Source organism: Chrysemys picta, chromosome 16 (assembly GCF_011386835.1).
Source record: "Chrysemys picta bellii isolate R12L10 chromosome 16, ASM1138683v2, whole genome shotgun sequence".
Taxonomy (NCBI): domain Eukaryota; kingdom Metazoa; phylum Chordata; order Testudines; family Emydidae; genus Chrysemys; species Chrysemys picta.
In genome coordinates this window covers 11,931,412-11,953,599 of record NC_088806.1, presented here as the reverse complement: position 1 = coordinate 11,953,599, position 22,188 = coordinate 11,931,412, and the positions used below count along the sequence as shown (strand labels likewise).

Here is a 22,188-nt window from a genome sequence, read left to right as displayed (position 1 = left end):
TTCTCTCTCGTCCAAGAGATGATTTACTAGATGTGCCTCTGCAAAATCCTGATCTTATTTACTTTGTAGATGGTTCGTGCTTACGAGATTCTAAGGGTAAATTGGTTGCTGGTTATGCTGTGTGCTCTGCACATGCTGTTATTGAAAGTGTTTTTCTTCCTTCTGTGTTCTCTGCTCAAGTGGCCGAACTTGTAGCTTTAACTCGAGCCTGCATTCTAGCACAGGACCAAGCAGTTACAATCTATACAGACTCTCGTTATGCTTTTGGAGTGGTACATGATTATGGGTTGCTCTGGAAGTATAGAGGTTTTCTTACATCCACTGGTTCTCCTATTAAGAACAGTCTGTATGTCTCTGCTCTTTTAGATGCTCTTTTATTGCCCAAAGCTATAGCTGTCGTGAAATGTACAGCTCACCAGACCCCTCATGATGAAGTTTCCCGTGGAAATGCTTTGGCAGACTCTGCAGCCAAAGCAGCGGCCCTTTCTGCACCTCAGGCTGAATATACTTGTGCTTTGATTGAACAGCCTCCACTAGCCTCCCTTGAGGATCTGGCCAAGATCCAGGAAGCAGCACCAGCAGCTGAGAAACGTTTTTGGAGTGCTAATGGCTGTATTCTACACCCTGACCATCTTTGGCGTGCCCCAGCTGGTCGCCTGGTTGCACCGAAGATGCTAATGCCCTATCTTGCTCGTGTATATCACGGAATGGCTCACGTGAGCAAAGGGGGGATGGTTGCTGCAGTTAACCGAGATTGGTGTGCATTCGGGTTCCCAGTCATTGCACATCACTACTGTCAACAAGGTGTGATTTGTCAGCAGCATAACATTGGTAAAGCTGTTAAAGTTAGGCAGGCAGCTCACCCTCCCCCTTGGGGACCTTTTGTAAATATTCAGATTGATTTTATTCAACTGTCTAAATGTTGTGGCTATGAATATGTATTGGTTTTGGTGGATGTATTTTCAAATTGGGTTGAAGCTTTTCCCTGCAGGAAAGCAGATGCCAGGACTGTTGTGAAACTTCTGCTTAAAGATTTTGTACCACGATTTGGCATCCCTGTGAGTATCAACAGTGACCGTGGAACTCATTTTACTGGACAAATTGTAAAAGAGTTATGTGCAGCTTTGCAGATTCAACACAACCTTCACTGCCCCCACCATCCGCAGTCTGCTGGGACAGTGGAACGCCAGAATGGAATTCTGAAAAATAAACTGGCCAAGATTTGTGCTGAAACAAACTTGAAGTGGCCAGATGCCCTTCCTCTGGCACTAATGAGTATGAGGGCCACTCCCAATCGAAAGACTGGACTCAGCCCTCATGAGATTCTGACAGGGCGCCCGATGAGACTACCAACTGCGCCCCCACTGACCTTAGCTCAGATGGACATTCATTTAATGGATGACACAATGCTTAAGTATTGTCAGGCACTAATGAAATGTGTTAAGTCTTTCTATACACAGGTGAAAGAAGCACTACCCAAGGATCCTGTGCAGCCCTGCCACTCGCTGGAACCAGGAGACTGGGTCTACATAAAGGTCCATCAGCGAAAGACTGCCCTGGCTCCACGCTGGAAAGGCCCTTTCCAAGTCCTGTTAACTACCAACACTGCTGTGAAGTGCCAAGGACTGCCCACCTGGACCCATGCTTCGCACTGCAAAAAGACCCCTCCGCCTGGAGAGGATTCTCCAGCTGCTGATCAGCCTGTTTCTCCTGCTAGCGCTGCTGTGCCTCCTGGACAGCAGGGAAAGAGGACAAGGTGAAGTGCTAGTAACCTCTCCCTTGTCCACTGACAGATCTACTGTGCCTTTGAATTCTTTTACAGGAATCACATCAGTACAGGGTGAAGTGCTAGTAACCTCTCCCCTGCATTTTGGTGAATCACAACTGCTTTTGAAGAAGAAAAGAAGAAACACTCGCTCTGCTGAAACCACCAAAGTCCAGAACTTTCTAACTACAAAAGACATTAAGAACTGGCCCTGGTGGAGGAAACGAAGCATTGTTTATTGGCAAGGAGGGAACTGTGGGGAACGTTCCTGGGAATGTGGGGTCCAGTGGTGGGGTGGATTTTTTCCAGGATCAGGGCTTTGTGCTTATGGACAGGTACCTTCAGGATGCACTGCCCTCCCTAATTGGCTTTCAGATGATGAATATCAAAAACGCCTTGCCACTACAAAGACTACACCTACCACTAGTCCCTTGACCCTTGCCACCACCGCTGTAACTTATCCAGATACAAAGAGTACTACACATTCCAATGAAACTCATTGGCCAAGACTTTCACATCTCAGTGATTTACTGAAATTTTGCTCAAAGAAATTATTCTTTAAAGTTCAAGATAATGTATATGAGCAAACAATTGAATGGAAAACAAATGGATCTGTAGAGATAAAAGTACATGATATCACTACTAGTGAACCCCAAGAATTAATAACTGCAATTGATGGGTTCTATAGTGAAGTAGATATGATGATTGTTCCTGGAATTTGTACTGTGTTAAATGAGAGAGGCCCTTATTGTTATTTGATCACCCAATTAGTGAATAATCAAACAAGCACTCAAAGAGTTTGTTCTGCCACTGGAAATTTTACCTGCATAGAAATTATTCCAGTGACTGATAATGTGACTTGTACCTTACTGCAGTACACTCCCTCTTATACCATTAATGTTAATGCCTCCTGGAAATACATAAAGGTATTTGACCAACAGATGTGGTATAGTACTACACCAAAGAGAGATGTAGTAGGATATCGATGGACTGTGATTAATACTACACTAGGGACTTTTAAATTTTCATTGCCCTTATCCAGTTTCCAGATTACCTCTACATACCCGAACTGCTCACAAGGGGCTGCCATTAGATTAGCACAACAGAGGGCTAGGTTATTTCTTCTAGAAAGAAGAGAGACTTGACCAGATCCCTGTGGGATGGGGCCAATAGTGCAGCAGCAGTTTGGAATATTTTTAAGAACCAGGTGTGACGTTGTGCAGTCTATATGGTTTTATAAAAACTTGATAATAAGTCAATATAATGTAACTGAGATAGTTTTAGAGAAAATACGGTAATAAGTGAATGTAAGTAACTGGGATATGCCTCATGCAAAAGGTCTCTTGTAAGGTATCATTACAAAGCTTATAATCTACTGAGTGTGATCATCCCATTTGTATAAATGTACCACTCTTGTATCTAAAACTAGAAATATAAAATGTAACTCTGAGGGCCTATTGTAATTGTGTAAAGTGTGGACCATTAATGATGGTTTGGAATCTTGATGACTCCCATTAACAAGGACCATTGTCTGCAGATGGCTGTGTTTACCTGTTAGTCTTCCTGTATATGTGTGTCCTGACAAGTGGGCAATGAACTGGCATCCATCTTTAACCTGGTGCTTTTCCAGTGGGGGGGGTTGGGTGGAAACCCAGAGGGACAAACGGTTCCCACCTTATGCAAAAGATATATAAAGGGGTGGAAGAGAACAAGGGGGAGAGGAGCCATCATGAAGAATCCCCTAGCTATCACCTGAGCTGCAACAAGAGCTGTACCAGGGGAAAGAATTGTGCCCAGGCCTGGAAGGTGTCCAGTCTGAGAAAAAACTTACTGAAGCATCTCTGAGGATGAAATTATCTGTATTCAGTTTGATTAGACATAGATTTGCGCATTTTATTTTATTTTACTTGGTGACTTACTTTGTTCTGTCTGTTACTACTTGGAACCACTTAAATCCTACTGTCTGTATTTAATAAAATCACTTTTTATTTAGTAATTTACTCAGAGTATGTATTAATACCTGGGGGAGCAAACAGCTGTGCATATCTCTCTATCAGTGTTATAGAGGGCGAACAATTTATGAGTTTGCCCTGCATAAGCTTTATACAGGGTAAAACGGATTTATCTGGGTTTAGACCCCATTGGGAGTTGGGCATCTGAGTGCTAAAGACAAGCACGCTACTGTGAGCTGTTTTCAGGTAAACTTGCAGCTCTGGAACAAGTGATTCAGACCCTGGGTCTGTGTCTGGAGCCAGACGGGAGTGTCTGGCTCAGCAAGACAGGGTGCTGGAGTCCTGAGCTGGCAGGGAAAGCAGAAGCAGGGGTAGTTTTTGCACATCGGGTGGCAGCTCCCAAGGGGGTTTCTGTGATCCAACCCGTCACACCAGGAACATGATGAGAAATTGGGCCAAATAGAGAAGGCTATAGGCCTTGTTTCTGGAGCACAACTAACCCAGGTACAGGCTGGAGTTGGTGAGTTACATGTTATCTCCGCCCTTAGTTCTATGACCCAGAAGTTACTGACAGAGATGGTATTGAATATCACTGAGGCTGGGAAGGCATTGCAGTGGGATCTAGCATGCTCAGAGATTCAGGATTTCTTGAATGACCAGCTAATGGCCATTCGGAATGATCTAGAGCACCAGGCTTGGCCCACTGCCCTTACAGACACGTCAGGAGTACCATCTGATCTGTGGCCATGGAGACATACTTGGAAACTTTCTGGGTGGAAGTGCGGACGTTCTCAGTGCTCCTTCCAAGCATATGGACCGGTACAGGGGGTGTGGGCTCCCACATACCGTATCCTGCCGGGTCCATGGGGAGGATGCATATGGGACTGGGTAATTCATCGAGACATCTGGGAAATTAGACCACCTGGTATGCCCAATCGATTTTTAGTCAATGCTCCTAGGATTACACCTGACATTTGGATGGGGTTAGGTAACCTGTAGACATTCTGGCCATTAGAACCCCCACAGCTTCAGTGTACACGTAAACTGAAGCCAGGAGAAGTTGTCACTGTTTATGACTACGTTTGCTGGGAGGGTAGGGGACAAGGAACTACCCTGACAGGACACTTACTCTTCCAAGCTAATGATAGCTGTGTGTATGTTAATGACACCATATCACAAGACATACATTTTAATCTCACTACCACTGCAGGCAATCATATTATTTACTGGCCTGCAGATAGAGTTTTTCAAGTAGCCCTTAGGTTCCAGATACCCGTTAATTGGACTAGTTTACTATCTGATAGATTTCAGAATTTGTTTTCATTGTTACCTGAGATTCAGAAAATCTCTGAAGTACAAGAGCAAATTCACATGCTTCAAAATATATATCAAGTTGAAAAGTATGCCTTTCACACTGCTTATAGAGTATCTACCTTACGTACTAAGTATGATGTATTGTGCTTTATGACTAAGGCTGTACAACAACCCCATTATAGTATTGCTATGGGAATGTTATTGCCTGTATTGTTGTTAGTTAGCTTAGGATTATGTTATTGTTGTTGTAAAAGACTTAATAATAGTAATACCTTTCATGTTCATGCTCATCATGCATTGTCATTGCATCCAATCAAAACCTCTAAGGTTGAAGCATCTGATTTAGAATCTGAAGTCCAGGACTTGATGCAAATAGAGATTTGAGAATGTTTGTTGTACTAGAAGTACAAAAGGGGGGGGGTTGTGGAAGCAGAGAAAAGAACTGACAGAAGGGAACTGCAATGCATGACGGTTGTTAGCAAGAGTCAGGCTTCATTAGCAAGAGACAGTCTTTGTTAGCAAGAGTCAAGCTAGCTGTGACCCTGATAGCCCTGATAACGCGAGATTTATAGAAGCGAGGAATGTGTGAGGCGGGTGAGGAAGAACTGTGTAATAAGTCATCATGACCTGTTATGTATAGATAAGGTGTAGGAGACCTTGTGTAGATAAGGTATAGAAAATATTGTATGTTGGCAGGAGTCAAAACAATTGAGAGATGTGATGTCAAAGAGACAAAATGCAGCTGTCTGTCCCTCATTATTTCTGTGAATGAAAGGTATAAATGCTTGCATGTAATTAGTTACCAGAGAGAGACCTGCTTAGCTCTCTCCTCTGCACAATTGTGAGAGTTAATAAAGCTTCTGACTTGCTATACCTAAACAAAAGAGTGAGAACTCAGTTTTTCTCCGACAGGTAAATCAGAGGGATTTCCTTATTCCCCATCACCATCCCAATCCCCCTGTTGTTCAATTGGTTAGGTCAATATTTTTTTCTAAAGGGCTGGGAAGAGGATTCCCTAGTAAATGACTTGGAACTAAGCAAAATACCCATACATTGGGCTCCCAAAGCAGTTGTGGCACGGGCTCTGCAGGAGGTCGCTCCTGAAGATATCTCCTTCCAATCAGATGCATGTTGCCTATTATTTGGGAAAGGCAATCCCTATCTAGGTAGAGATGGGGAAAATGGAAGGGACATTTCTCTTCAGCTCACCCCTGGGAGATGCTGCAATGTGTAGAAAATAAAATCCATGTTGAATATGGTATAGTTGCAGAAAGATACCTATTTTTAATAGATACTTGACATTTGGTCCCTTATAGGGATTCTAAGCAGCACCTGAATTTAGTCCCTAATTTAAATCTGTGCCACCAGATTAAAGAAATAAAAGGGCATATTTGGGGGCGTTATACCTCACTATCGCTACTGATATGTTGTGTGGTAGGTGAAGAATTCTATGCCAGAGAAATGTAAAATTACTCCAAGTAAGGTCAAAGATTTGACAAGAACTCAGGTAGAAATTGCAGGTACTGGTGGTTGATTTTCACCCCAGATATGGAAGCTATGCTGACCTGTGGCCCTGGTAAACTATTTTTAGAACCCTGCTCCCTTGTTAAGTGGTATTGGTCACACTCCTAAGGGATGCCATAATTAAATTGGGAATAACCATCCTTTACCATTTGGATCCAAAGTTTCATGAAGCACAGAGAGAAACAGCTGATTCCTTCAGAGCCATTCTATGCCTATGGGTCTGAATCTGGCTACTTTGTTGGACAAGAAGCACTTCCATGCTGGGCAAATGATGGTAGCCAATGAGGGAATGTATCGGATTCCTAGTTCAGACTGCAGGATTCATGAATGCTAAGTCCAGAGTCTGTGGTTTGGTCTCTTGGATTTGCTATTAAGTCTAGTGCATTTGTATCACTTCTGCTGCTACTTTGAAGGATTAGAAAGTGTGAAAATAGAGCACAGGTGGTGTTTCTCATGATGCAGCCTTCCCATGTAGTGGGAGACCCCTTCCACCCATACTTCTGGGAGAAGTCCCAGGGAGAAATGAATTCACAGAAATGGAAGGCTCCTAGGTTATTGTAGAATGTGACTTCACACAAAGCTCAGTGGGTGGAAATGGGAATGAAGAGAATACTGCCCTATCGGTTTATATTTTGTAATCGTTGGATAAGTTGTTACCAGCAACAATGAAATTAAACATGAAGTTAATTAGTGTTACGGAAGAGGCTGATGATGTGGTAACTTTGTGTTACAATATAATTCAAGTTTTCTTTTAATTCTCTCCCTGCTTCCTCCTACTACATTGGAAATGGAGGCTAATCCTGAAATTGAAACCTCACTCCAAAGGAATTAGAGTAGGGGAATATGTGAGAGAAATAGCATGTACGAGAATAGAGACCCAGTATAGACGGTAATTATTTCTATTTAAAATGGAATTGATTATGATAAATTTTAAAATAAATCTTCCCTTAAGAGGAAAATTACTTGAGACAGGATTTGGAACCTTTTACCCAGTTAGAGGGTAACAGCCACAGAGTTCTCCAGGTCTCTTGTTTGCAAAGCAAAGATGTCACATCAGGCAGGAGATGTCCAAATCTAAAATGGTGATGGATGTGTGATGGTAGCTTTTCTGAGTTGGTTTTTGGTTTGGTTTGGTTTCTTAATTTAATTTAAATTTTGTAACCAGTTATTTTTATAGGTGCTGAGGCCCCTTTTCCTTAGGCCTGGCTCTGGAAACCTCCCCAAAACTGGCCTTGTGTTTCTTTCATGTTTGATATCTTTGGGGTTGACACATCCACACTACATGCGGTTCACAGCAAGAGATACTTTGAGAAACAAACTGGGTTAAGCGGGCCTTTTCAAAACTGACATTGGCCCAAAGTCTGCCTCAATTCAGCTGGATTGGGACACGTCTGTATGAAAGGAGTGGTTCACACGTGATTTGCCCAGAGACCTCGGGGGAGGTGTGGTAAAATAGGGTAAGTAGGAATCCACAACAATAGAGTTAAAGGTAAGGTTGACAGACCTTCACCTTGCAGGTCATCAAGCCTGTTCTGTTCATTCCCTCTGACACATCTGGCACTGGTCACTCTCAGGCAGCACGCTGGGCTAGATGGACCATTGGTCTGACCCAATATGACCAGTCTTGCGTTCTTCTGTAAGCCATCTATGGCCTTGTCTACACTGGCAAGTTTCTGCGCAATAAAGCAGCTTTCTGCAGCGTAACTCCCGAGGGGTACACACTGCCAAGCCACTTACTGTGCAGAAACTGAGCAGTTGCAGCAGTGAAAAAAAAAACGCACCGCAATGAGAGGTGTACAGCTTCCAGCGCCGGGGCTACAGCGCCGCGGTGCCAGTATAGACACCCTGGTCGATTACAGTGGTGCGATTGGCCTCCGGGAGGTGTCCCACAATCCTTGGTCTCGCCTCCCTGGTCATCGGTTTGAACTCTACTGCACTGCCCTCAGGTAACCAACCATGAACATCCCCCCCACTTAAATTCCTTGGGAATTTTGAAAGTCCCCTTCCTGTTTGCTTGGTGATGCATGCAGTGGTCTCAGCGCATCTTTCCAGGTGACGATGCCTGCTCCATGCACCAGGTGATCTCTTCGTTGGAGCAATGTTGAAGTGCTGGACCTCATCAGCATTTGGGGAGAGGAGGCTGTTGTAACTCTAAGGATTAATAAATGCTTATTTGCATAGTTAGAAAGTAAACAGCCCTAACAGCTTTTGCATTAGCTTCCTCTGCCAGAGGTGTGACATTAGTTTCCTCTGCCAGAGGCACCACCAAAGGTGTGATCCTATATCTTCAACACCAGGTCATCAAAACAGGGTGTGAGTATTAACCAAAGCTTTGCAGCACATAATCATGTGTTACTATATATATATATATATATCTTGAATAACTGTGATACAATTATAATTTTGTAATTCTAACTGTTTACCATTTACTTACTATGTCATCGATTTTAATAAAAAGTCTTTATAACTATACCTGTGTCGGACAATAACAGAGTTTTTACTTTTTGTTTGGGTACAGCAAGTTAGATACTTTATTTTTTTTCTATTAATTGCATAGAGGGAGAGAGCTAAACAGGTCTCTTAACAGGTAAACACTTACAGCAAGCATTTATCCCTTTTGTTACAGACAATAATGAGCAACAGCTGCATTTTGTTTATACATAGGTCATTCTGATGTCTTGTTTTGCTCACTAACAGACTCTCAGTCTACGTTCCATATTATCTACACATTATTTACACAAGGTTGCAACAACTTTTTCCACAGTCTTTTCCCACTTGCCTTACACATTTCTCGCTTTTACAAATTTCCCGTTATTAGGATTACAGTTAGCCTGACTCATGCTAACAAACTGTCATGCATTGCCATTCCCTTCCTGTCAGTTTTTTTTTTTGCTTGCACAACCCCCCCTTTTGTACTACTAGTACAACAAACCTTTTTAAATCTTTATTTGCATTAAGTCTTGGAATTCAGATTTTACTTTACATGCTTTAACCTTAGGGGTTTTGATTGGATGTAATGACAATGCATGATGAGCATGGACATGAAAGGTATTACTATTATTACATCCTTAACAACAATAACATAATTCTAAACTAACTAATAGCAATACAAGCAATAACATTCCCATAGCAATTATATGATGGGGTTTTTGTACAGTTTTAGTCATAAAGCACCATACATTATACTTAGTACATAAAATAGACACCTTATAAGCTGTATAAAAGGCATACTTTTTAACTTGATAGATATATATATAGAAGCATGTGAATTTGCCCTTGCATTTCAGAGATTCACTGAACTTTTGGTAACAGTGAAAGCAAATTTTGAAATCTATCAGGTACTAAACTAGTTCAATTAAAGGGTATCTGGAACCTAAGGGCTACTTGCAAAATTTTGTCTGCAGGCCAGTAAATAATATGATTGCCTGCAGTGGTAGTGAGATTAATATGTATGTCTTGCAATGTGGTGGCTTTAACATACTTTTTCAAGCTAATGATAGCTGTGTGTAAGTGTCCTGTCAGGGTAGTTCGTTGTCCCCTACCCTCCCAGCAAACGTAGTCATGAAGAGTAACAACTTCTCCTGGCTTCAGTTTACAGATACACTGAAGCTGTGGGGGTTCTAACGGCCAAAATGTCCATTGACTTTTTAATTCCATTTAAATGTCAGGTGTAATTCCAGGAGCACTTACTAAAAATTGATTGGGCATACCAGGTAGTCTAATTTCCCAGATGTCTCGGTGAATTACCCAGTTCCACATGCATTCTTCCCATAGACCCGGCAAGATTCGGTATGTGGGAGCCCATCCCCTCCCAACCAGTCCATATGCTTGGAAGGAGCACTGAGAACGTCCGCACTTTCACCCAGAAAGTTTTCAAGTATGTTTCCATGGCCACAGATCAGATGGTATTCCTGATGTGTCTGTAAGGGCAGTGGGCCAAGCCTGATGCTCTAGATTATTTCGAATGGCCATTAGCTGGTCATTCAGGAAATCCTGAATTTCTGAACGTGCTAGATTCCACTGCAATGCCTTCCCAGCCTTAGTGATATTTAATACCATTTTTGTTAGCAACTTCTGGGTCATAGAACTAAGGGCAGAGATAACATGTAACTTACCAATTCCAGCCTGTACCTGGGTTAGCTGTGCCCCAATTTCTTATTATGTTTTGTTTTGTTTTTTTGGTTCTTAAAAATATTTTAAACTGCTGCTGCAGTATTGGCCCCATCCCAAAGGGATTCAGTTAAGTTTTTTTTCTTTCTAGAGGAAATAACCCAAGCCCTTTGTTGTGCTAATCTAATGGCAGCCACCTGTGAACAATTTGGATATGTAGAGGTGATCTGGAAACTGGATAAGGGTAATGAAAATTTAACAGTTCCTAGTGTAGTGTTAGTTACAGTTCCTTGATATTCTAATACATTTCTTTTTGGGGTAGTACTATACCACATTTCCAAGCATGGGTCCCACAAGTTTTTTTTCTGCCAGTGTATAATTTTTTGTTTCTTTACCAGGGTCAGTTTTTAATGTTTTTTTTTGTTTGTTTTTTGTTTTGTAGGCAGGAATTCCTGGACTTTGGTGGTTTCAATGGAGCAAGTGTTCCTTTTTTTTTTTTTTTTCCTGAAACAGTTATGGTTCAGCATTATACAGGGGACAGGTTACTAGCACATCACCCTGTAATGGTTTTGTGTTTTTTTTTTTTTTAATTCAAAGGCACAGTAGGTCTGTTAGTGGATAAGGGAGAGGTTACTAGCACTTCACCTTGTCTTTTTTCCTTTTTCCTGATGTTCAGAAGGCACAGCAGAGATAAAAGGAGAAATAAGTTTATTAGTCGGAGAGTTCTTCCGAGGTGGAGGGGTCTTTTTACAGTGCGAAGCATGGGTCCAGGTAGGCAGTCCTTGGCACTTCACAGCGGTGTTGGTGGTTAACAGGACTTGGAAAGGGCCTTTCCAGCATGGAGCCAAAGCTGTCTTTTGTCGATGGACTTTACGTAGACTCAGTCTCCTTGTTTCAATGAATGGCAGGGCTACTAGGGTCTTTGGGTAGCACTTCTTTTATCTGTGAGAAAAGAAACCTAACACATTTCATTAATGCCTGGCAGTGTTTTGCAGATTTTATAGTTGCTTGGGCACATTTAGGCCCCCCTTTTACTTGGCTGTCAGCCAAGTCTTAGCTGTGGGCAGTGTCCTTGGATGGGGCCAGCGTCTTATCTTTGGACTGAGCTTGCTAGCTATATTTTTTCAGTTAACTCGTTTTGGTTTTTTCCTTTTCCTTTTTTTTTTTTTTAGGTTCTTTTAACCTACAAAGGAAACTTTCAGTTTTTACTCATACACCTTTTCCCAACAATGAACACATACACATTGCCATTATACAGTACATTAGTCTTATTGCTTAATGTATTCCATGTACACCCTTTCAGTAAAATAACATTATTACAGAGCTTTGGAGCAACAAACCAGGACAAGCACACCCACTTTTGAGGAGTCCACTCGGTACAACCTCTGGTGTTCAATAGCTTTCCTTTCTTCCCAGCCCTCTGGCTAGAAATTTGAGGTAGCCAGAAGGATTCCATGGGCAATATGGGGAGTGGGTTAACCTTCCATGTCCTTGCTTCCAAAGACTGCTGGTATGCAAATTTTAACAACAATTTTGGCCATAAATCACAAAAATAATTCCTATTGTGCCAGTGAATGCATGGTACGTTGAATGCTATTCAGCTGGCATCCGTTTTCTTTGATGATCTGAAAGACAAAAGAACAGAGGTCTACCCCTTCTGGGCAGTCAGTTATTGCTTAAAATATTTTCTTTATATACACATACTTCTGTTGATTTTAGACAAAACAGAGGAATTACCACATATTTTCTTGTATTTGTTTTATAGGCAGCCCAGGTTTCAGTGGCTTCTACCTTATTAGTTAGAAAATTGCATTAATACAGATGCTTACTGGCTTGCTTCCAGATTCAAGGCTATCCACAGCTTAAAGATTCTTACTTAAAAAGGGACACAATTAACTTTCCCAGACTTTTGATTGCCTTTTACTTTTAACTTCTGCTTTTAAACACACAGTGATCTGAAAAAGACAACACAACCTATATTGGTAGGTTTGTATTTTTTTTTTTTACCTTTACTACAATATACACTGCACATGTTCTGGGGAAAATGCACATTCTTTCCACAATTCAATTTTCACAACACTAGCCACATTAATTTTTAGACAAGGTGTAACTATTTTTTTTTGTGCTTACAAAATTTCCATTCACCCCTAGTAAGACAGTTCGACCACATAGAGCCAGAGGCACTGTCCTTTTTTTTTCTTTACCAGATCTTTTATCTGCTATTTTTGTTACCCAAAAACAAATTTAAATTTTTTATTCTCCTCGCTTTGACTACCCTGCTGCAGCCACAACCTTTGGTCTTTATTTAAAACATTTTAAATCTTGTAAAGCATTAAGTTACCTTAAGGAGTAAAGGCTAAATACCATATTACACAACATTAGTTTCCTGGGTCTGGCAAAAGTATGTTTGGTTTTTGCAACTTTAAACAATACCAATTCATTTTAAACTTATAAAACACAGATTCCACAAAAACCAATAATCCATTTGCCCCAGCACTTGGTTTTCCAATGTCAGGCGCAAGGGAGTTAAATGGGTAGGAATATTAAAGGAGCCATACTCGGGCCATGCAGTTCCCAGGGCTGGCCAATCCTGGGTGCAAAGTTGTAAAAAACACTTCCTTGACATCCCTTTTTGAACACCGGGTAAGGGCTATTTGCTTAACATATAATTCAAAGGACTATTTTTAGAGGGTTTTACCAGAGACCCACCCATCTGCCTGCTGACACTTTAACAGAGAATTACACAGAGAACAGAGGGAATTATGGCCTAATAGGATCCCATTACAGGAATTTTTACTAATACTGACCGCTACAGGGGACGGGAAGGAAGGATTCCAATTCGACCTCAGAGCTTCATCGCACGCAATGGCTTCCACTCTGAGGAATTATGAATGAGAGGCTCAGTTCCGTTCACACACCTAACGCCCAAATGTATAAGACAGAAATTCATTAACTGGTTAACCAGAACAGAACCAGACCAGAACCAGATAGTGTCTCCTTATCCTATTAGGACTTACCTTATCAGAACACAAACCTCAGGGGCCGCGGTGAAGCAGAGAAAAGGGGCAAAACACCCCGTTGGCGCCATTCCCGGTTCGCCGCAGCTGTTCAGAGTTCAATGTTGGAGCTAGGAGAGTTCCGGCGGAGTCACCAGAAACTGTCACCGAAATATCGGGTCCACCTAGCTGAGAGCCAGTAACAGCCAGACAGGTATAAGGAACAGTTCTTTTATTTTGCAGAAGAAAGGAGAGCCTTGCACCTTGGTACAAAGACGCTGTCTTACACACATTTACCATTCCAATTACACTGCTCTACAGCCAAAATGCTTCTGAAATAAATGTAATCAAACTTTACTAATTCTGGGTCATTGAGAACGAAAATGATGCTTAAAATTGTGGATTGGCTCTAGTTTTCAAGATATGCTATTGGGTCAGTATATACGACCCTTGACTTGGGAATGGCGGAGGATACGTGAGTTATAAAGGGAAGGGATCTCAATTTAAACCAGAAATGACTAAAATATATCTTTGACTGGATCTATGAATAAATCTATGACTGGGTTTGGACAGTACTTGCTTTTTAGGCAAAACAATGAATGATGCAATCTGAAGCTGGTATTGCGTCATACATTATATGAATTGCATCATGTTATTCCTAGAAGTCATGGATGATGCAATCATAATGAAGCTTACATCACTCTGCTGAACAAATTGCCCTATATCAGCTCTAGAAATCATACAGTGTCGTGCTCTCTTATTTGTCAGTGTTTGATTTTGCAAAGAGACACATTTCTGTTTAGCCAAAGTGAGCAGAGATGCCTCGTACTTGTGTGAACAGTGCAGATAACTTCTGCTATGTTTGTGGTGAAGTGACTTTTGCATCATAAAAGCGCAGTATAATCACTATGGTTAAGAAAGCCTATCACCTTTATTTTGGCTGCAAAATTGGAGATCAGGACAAGAGGTGGGCCCCACACATATGCTGCAACACTTGTGCAACAAATCTTGGCCAGTGGTTGAACAGGAAAAGGAAATCTATGCCTTTTGCAGTGCCAGTGCTTTGGAGAGAGCCAACAGATCATACCAGCAATTGTTACTTCTGCATGGTGCCTCCAGTTGGGAAAGGTGTGTCAAAGAAGAAAAAGTGGACTGTGCATTATCCAAACATTCCATCAGCTATACGCCCAGTACCCCACGGAGAAGGACTGCCGGTTCCTGATGCAGCAGAATCATTCTCACTTGAGTCAGACAAGGAAGAGGATGAAACTTCTGGTCCTGAACCATCAATGTCACAGGACCCACACTTTCTCCCATCCTTCTCCTCTGAGACACACCTCATAACACAAGGTGAACTGAATGACCTTGTCAGGGATTTGGAACTACCCAAGAGTAAGGCAGAGCTGTTGGGCTCCAGACTACAGCAGTCGAATCTCCTGGCAGGTGATGTTAGGGTTTCCATGTTCCGTGACCGTCAAAAGGATCTTGTCCCATTCTTCTTCATGGAAGGTAATCTTGTAGCCTCCAACAACATCGATGGTGTGATGGCAGCCCTCAACATTGTTCACGATCCAGATGAGCGGAGACTGTTCGTTGATTCATCGAAGACGAGTCTTAAAGCTGTTTTACTGCATAATGGCAATGTTTTGCCATCAATTCCAGTTGGTCATGCAGTCCATATGAAGGAAACCTATGACAACATGAAACAACTTTTGAGGTGCATAAACTATGACCAACATCAGTGGCAGCTTTGTGGTGATTTGAAGGTTGTTGCTCTCTTGCTTGGTCTGCAGACTGGATACACAAAGTTCTGCTGTTTTCTCTGTGAATGGGATAGTCGTGCAAGAGATTCCCACTACATCAAGAAAAATTGGCCACTCTGACAGTCATTGGAGAAGTGTTCAGCATCCACCACTTGTTGAATCAAGGAAGATTTTGTTACCACCCTTCCACATCAAGCTGGGTCTGATGAAGAACTTTGTCAAGGCCATTGACAAAACACAAGCAGCTTTCAAGTACCTCCGTGGAACATTTCCAAGGTTAAGTGAAGCTAAGATAAAGGAAGGTGTCTTTGTTGGTCCTCAGATTCGTGAACTTCTTCGAGATGATTCATTTGACCATGCACTGCGTGGCAAGGAAAAGACGGCATGGAAAGCCTTCCAGTTAGTGGCAATAAATTTTCTCGGAAACAACAAGGCAGACAACTACAGGTTGTTGGTGGAAAACCTCCTCGAGGCATACAAAAGCCTTGGTTGCAACATGTCACTAAAGATACATTTTTTGCACTCTCATCTAGTTTTTTTTCCACCGAACTGCGGCGCAGTGAGTGACGAGCACGGCGAGCGATTTCACCAGGACATTGCAACAATGGAGAAACGCTATCAGGGCAAATAGAGCCCATCAATGCTTGTAGACTATTGCTGGACAGTGACAAGAGATGCTCCATTTAATGAATACAAGAGATAAGCCAAGAAGCGCCGAGTAGACACTGAATAGGACTAAACTATGTACATAATAGTTTTTTGTCTTTTATTTCATAATAAATTTTATTTATATAACCCTTTTGCTGATTTTTAAAGTGTTACATAAACAGGACAGGTGAAATATTATCATGTAAAGCAACCATAAACACATGAAAAGACCTAGGTTTACAATTTATGATTAAAACTCTACTATCTACACAATATACATAGACATAAAATGTAAAAACTTAACTATCTTAGAAACAGTAGCCAATCAGTTGTTTTAATTGTCATATTTGAATTCAGCACATCAAAATACATAATAAATAGCACATTTTATCTCTGAAGCAGACGACTTCTCAAAAATTGTAGACCAGTGTTGTTATCCTGGGGATTTGAAATCCCCATGCTTATAATTACTTACTCCTTTCCTTTCACTATGCCCTTAAAGTTTCCAACCTGTTTTCTAATCTTTCTATTTGTTGCCTGCCCGCTTGGGCCCGATCCTGCTTTTCTTGCTGAACTGTTCCTTTTATGGGCACTGGCTTTTTCACTACCAATTTAGCTAGGAGGGTGGGCTTTTTAACTAGCCCCCACCCTTCCTGGTCTCTTCCCTTAAACATTTTTACTCACAAGACTACCCTAGTCCTCCCTTATGAGGCTTGCCACCTGGGCAAACGCATGGCTCATTGGCGTTTAGCTATTTAATTTTCTTTTGTGGCAAACACACTGCTGTTACAGCATATGCAAACACAAATGGTTAAATTTTGACAAGTCCCTGAAGACCGGTACTTACTTAGCCAGTGCTTCCTTTTTTGCCTGGAAGTCCTGTCTCAAGGCTTGCAACTTGCCCTGGGCGTAGGGTTGAGCTGCTGCCTGGTTCATGATTTATGCTCTTAATTCCTCAATTCTAGTTATCAAGTACACATCTCTTCCCTTTTTTTCAATTTTTCTATTGCCCAGTCCTGCTACGACTGAGGTAGATTCACCTGAAACCCTTCCCGCTCAACCAGGGTGGAGAGAGGAATGCTAAATCCCTCTTCGGTTTTCAGACTTACTAAGGGTGAGAGTAGGCACACTTTTATACTTACACATGTATGTCCAGACTGGCCACGTCTGTGTATAACGTTCAGAGAAGGCGCTGTGCAATTTCCAACTTGCTTCCTCTCTTGGGAGGGCAGTTTTTTTACGCCCTGGGGTTTCCTGGGGCGTCTTTTTAGTGATTTCGGTTCAGGCCGGCTGCCTGTGGCTTTTTTAGCGTCCCAAACCACGCCGGCTCCAGGGTCGCAAAGGCAGACTGTTGGATCTCACAGGACAGTTAAGCTTTGCAAATGTAATTTCAGCACTGTAACTTGTATTGCCTTTGGTTTCACTATGTCTATATTTTTTCACAGCTACCTGGGCCCAAAGCAGTTTTTCTTTGTACTTAGCCTGGTCTGCATTGATTTTTTGACCTTGAACACAGAGCAACTTTCTTTTTATTTCTGGACCAAGCTGAATTTTAAATTAACCCGTTCCTTTCTTCAATAGACAAATTGCTCCCATTGTGTGTCAGAGGCTTTTTGGTGATTAAAAGCTCCTCTGAGATGTATGATTTTATCTAGATTGAAGGTACCTTTTAGTGGGCATTGTTTAGCTGGATTTGCACATGTGTAATGATTTCAGTTTTCTAAATACCTGCAGGTTTTAGGACCATAATGTACGTACATGAAATACGATGGGGTACCCTTAGGGGGTGAGAGGGAACGCTTAGACTGTTTTCCACCCATTTTTCAATTACACACACAGGGAGGATGCCCAGTCTGCTCTAGCGGCACATAAACTAAGGATCTTTTTCTATAGGGTACTTACACAGGAGAGGCTAACGAGGATGGCCACGACCCTTCTACACCTACCTTCGGCAAAGAGCGTTGGCTAGTTTTAGAGAGACGGCGCCGTTTACTTTCGTTGCATTCAGTGAGATGATTAGACTGTCAGTGGCTCACACGGAGAGGAAAAGGGGAGGGAAGATAGGTTTACACACTTCTAGACCCAGGTAGCTTTCTTGCCGGACGATGCCAGGCCGAGTTAGCCCACCGTGGGTCGGATCTCCTAAAAGATCCTCTAGTTACTGGGCTTGCATTAGAGTAGTTCTGGTCACGAGCCAAAAGACTTGGCAGAGTACTCTGGGCATCTTCCGGTAACTTTCAATTCACACTGGTGTACACACACACACACACACACACACACACACACACATACACCAAGGCCTCTATTTCCAAATACCATGATGCATTTGTACCTTATGTCCAGACTTAATACACTATGAGGCAGTAACAACCCCTCTTGAGGCGGTAAAAACCCTTTACCACCGCTGCATATCTATGCATCTTTTTTATGCATATGGGGGCGGCCAAACTAACAGTTCCCCAGAACCGCATACAACTACCTTATTTGGTGCGGCAAAACAAATCCCCAGAACCGCTCTGCATCTGATTTTGCTACACAGTCAATAAGTGCAGATGGCGTGAGCCCAACAGGGACAGACGGCCCCCATGGACAGTCCTCCTCCAACACCCCAATAGAGATTTTAAAAGGTCTTCTACCTCTATTGTGACGCCATGGGGTTCGAAGGGGAACGATCCGTAGCAGCTGCCGGTGCCCCTGCGGGCGTTGCCATCCTGGACGAGCCCCCAAATTGTCGGAGAATAACAGAGTTTTTACTTTTTGTTTGGGTACAGCAAGTCAGATACTTTATTTTTTTTCTATTAATTGCATAGAGGGAGAGAGCTAAACAGGTCTCTCAACAGGTAAACAATTACAGCAAGCATTTATACCTTTTGTTGCAGACAATAATAAGCAACAGCTGCATTTTGTTTATACATAGGTCATTCTGATATCTTGTTTTGCTCACTAACATAGACTCTCAGTCTACATTCCATATTATCTACACATTATTTACACAAGGTTGCAACAACTTTTTACACAGTTTTTTCCCACTTGCCTTACACATTTCTCGCTTTTACAAATTTCGCATTATTAGGGTTACAGTTAGCCTGACTCTTGCTAACAAACTATCATGCATTGCCATTGCCTTCCTGTCAGTGCTTTTTTTGCTTCCACACCTGTCTCAGTGTAAGCTTCCTGTCATACCCCCAAAGGTCCTTTTATAAACTCTATAAAGCCTAATTCAAAACAAACTTTATATTCTAATCAAACACACTGGCAAGCCTAAACCCATACTAATTAATATCCATAACAATAAGTATTAATATTATACTTAATTTTTAATTAATTGTTATTTAATTAATAAATTAAATCAACACTACTAACACACCCCAAATCAGGCTACACTGTCCAGTCCCAGCTGTGCTTCAGCTGTAGAAATTATGATACCTATGGACAGATTTCACGATGCATGAGAGAAAAGGGCCATGACCAGGACACGCTGCAATGCAGGGTCAAAGTGAAGGAGCTGCGGAACGCCTACTCCTTGGCATGGGAGGCAAACCGCTGCTCCGGTGCTGCACCCACCAGCTCCCGGTTCTACAAAGGGCTGGATGCGATACTTGGTGGTGACCCCACCTCCACTGCGAAGACCACTGTGGATACTTCGGTGGCTCACATGCCAGTTGACAGTGGACTGAGCCAGGAGGAGGAAATCTTGGATGAGGATGTGGAGGCGAAGGAAGACCCAGAGGCAGAGGATGAGTTGGAGGTCAGAGGTGCATGCAGCCAGGAGTTCTTCTCTACCCTGGAGGAGGCTAGCCAGTCACAGCTGTCGGAGCTTGGCAAAGTTCAAACAGGAGAGGAGGCCCCTGGTAAGTGGCTTTGATTTGGGGAATCACTGAAGTGAGTTCTTGGGGGGCAGGAGGGTTGCAGAAAGCAGGCTTGTGTCTGTATGATGTGCGTACCACCACATGCCCAGTCTCAGCGACGGAACAGGGTGTTGATTGACTCCCTCACTTCATGGGAATCGGCGCCAGAGATGTCCATGAAACTCTCATGGAGATACAGGGCAATCCAGTTCTTTTGCAGAGCTGCTTTTTTTCTTGCCCCATTAAGGGTAACTTTCCTGCACTAATCTGCTGTAATGGGAGGGGCAGGGGGGGCCATTGCTGCACTCAGGGGAGCCACATAAGGGCCAGGGTGAAAGCTGCAGTCTTGCAGAAGACCCTCCCTTGATTCCCTGCTCACCCTCAGCAGTGAGATATCTTCCATAATGAACACAGCCTGTGGAAAATGTGGGTATAGGAATGATTATAAGCCCCCCCTCCACGGTGCTGTCTCTCCCCAAGAGCCACGTGCCCAGTGTACAGGACGGTCCTGGGGGCTCTGAGCTTGTTCCCTGCAGACTCCGGACCAGGGGCTGCCCCTCCCCCCTGGGCAGGGTGGGGCTAATGACGGGCCCCGCCCCCAGCACGAAACACAACCCTCCCCTTTTGCAACTGGGTGCGGTTTCTGTCACGCAGCGTAGCAGTTTGGTAAACTGTTTGTTAACTTGCTACTGCCTGTCCATGGGGTTGCGAATCAGGAGGGGATGGGGTATGTGGTCAAAAACGATCCCGATCTGCTTCCTGACCAGAGTGGCCGCTTTCATTGCATTCGTGAAAGGGAGGTAGGGTTTGTGGGTATGGAGCGTGCTCCCCTGAGCCCAAGGTGAGACCAGAGTGGCCCCTTTTCATTTTTTCCACTGGCTTCTCCTTGCTTAGTTCCAATGACTGGGCTGCTCATGCACCTGTCACTGGTCCAGGGATGGTTGCAAAACGGGAGGGATGGGGTTGTGGTGGAAAACACTCCCGGTCTGCTTCCTCTGGGGGATGGTTGCAAAACGGGAGGGATGGTGTTGTGGTGGAAAACACTCGTGGTCTGCTTCCTCTGGGGATGGTTGCAAAACAGGAGGGATGGGGTTGTGGTGGAAAACACTCGTGGTCTGCTTCCTCTGGGGGGATGGTTGCAAAACGGGAGGGATGGGGTTTGTGGTTGAAAACACTCACAGTCTGCTTCCTCCTGGCTAATGTGCCAAATTGATCTATTGCATGATTGAGGCGCGCTGTTTCACTCTTTTGTGTGTGAATCCGTGAAAAGGGAGGTAAGGTTTGGGGGAACGGAGCATGCCCCTGAGCCCAAGGTGAGACCAGAGTGGCCGCTTTCATTGCATTCGTGAAAGGGGAGGTAGGGTTTGTGGGTATGGAGCGTGCCCCTGAGCCCAAGTTGAGACCACAGTGGCCCCTTTTCATTTTTTCCACTGGCTTCTCCTTGCTTAGTTCCAATGACTGGGCTGCTCATGCACCTGTCACTGGTCCAGGGATGGTTGCAAAATGGGAGGGATGGGGTTTGTGGTGGAAAACATTCACGGTCTGCTTCCTCTGGGGGATGGTTGCAAAACGGGAGGGATGGGGTTTGTGGTGGAAAACACTCACGGTCTGCTTCCTCTGGGGGATGGTTGCAAAACGGGAGGGATGGGGTTTTGTTCAAGTGGGGTGTGTGTGTGTGTGTCTTGCAGACTGGATACTGTGCCCTGATTCCCCAAGAAGACCGTTATTATCTGTGACTGCAGAGATCTTAACACAGCATTGAGCATAAAATGAGCTTTCACAATATGTTGTGACTACTTCCATTAAAGAAATCCAGTCCACCTTGGTTTAGGAGAGAGACCACTGATTGACCAATAAGAATCGGTTGTTGCAGATCCCCATAGTGCAATTTTTTTTCTTTTCCATTGTCAGTGCAGCTTTTATTTTGGTGAGTTTTGCACACAGATGCAGAAATGTGGACTTGCACATCCAAAAGTTCTGCAGCCACTGGTCATGAGCCCAAGCCTTCGTTGTTTCAGAAGATTTTTTGCCCTTGAGAAGGATGTAAGATGACACCATATAATACACTACACTGAATATTTGTGAATCAGCTTCTACACACAAGTCCAGCACACAGGCCTTGCTGTCTTTTCACTGCAGTCCTTGATCTTGGTGACAAATCTGTAGAGAATTACTGGAACCATAAACTCCCTGAACATTAAATCTCACCAAATGAGGGTCAATCCATCCTCATCATTATATCTACTCATTATACTCCACACCCGTACA

The 22,188-nt window shown here is 43.1% G+C and overlaps 2 protein-coding genes across 2 annotated transcripts in view; both read left to right on the top strand.

Moving 5' to 3' along the window:
- The window catches only part of LOC122173394 (gastrula zinc finger protein XlCGF57.1-like), a 45,613-nt gene extending 36,976 nt beyond the window's left edge, over positions 1-8,637 (top strand). The window contains exon 7 of the transcript XR_010593137.1: positions 5,944-8,637. The gene's annotated coding sequence lies outside the window, so the exon portion shown is untranslated. The remainder of the gene's footprint in view (positions 1-5,943) is intronic.
- An 81-nt stretch (positions 8,638-8,718) lies between these two features.
- Positions 8,719-22,188, top strand: part of LOC135975945 (uncharacterized) — a 101,261-nt gene continuing 87,791 nt past the window's right edge. The window contains exon 1 of the mRNA XM_065570093.1: positions 8,719-8,826. The gene's annotated coding sequence lies outside the window, so the exon portion shown is untranslated. The remainder of the gene's footprint in view (positions 8,827-22,188) is intronic.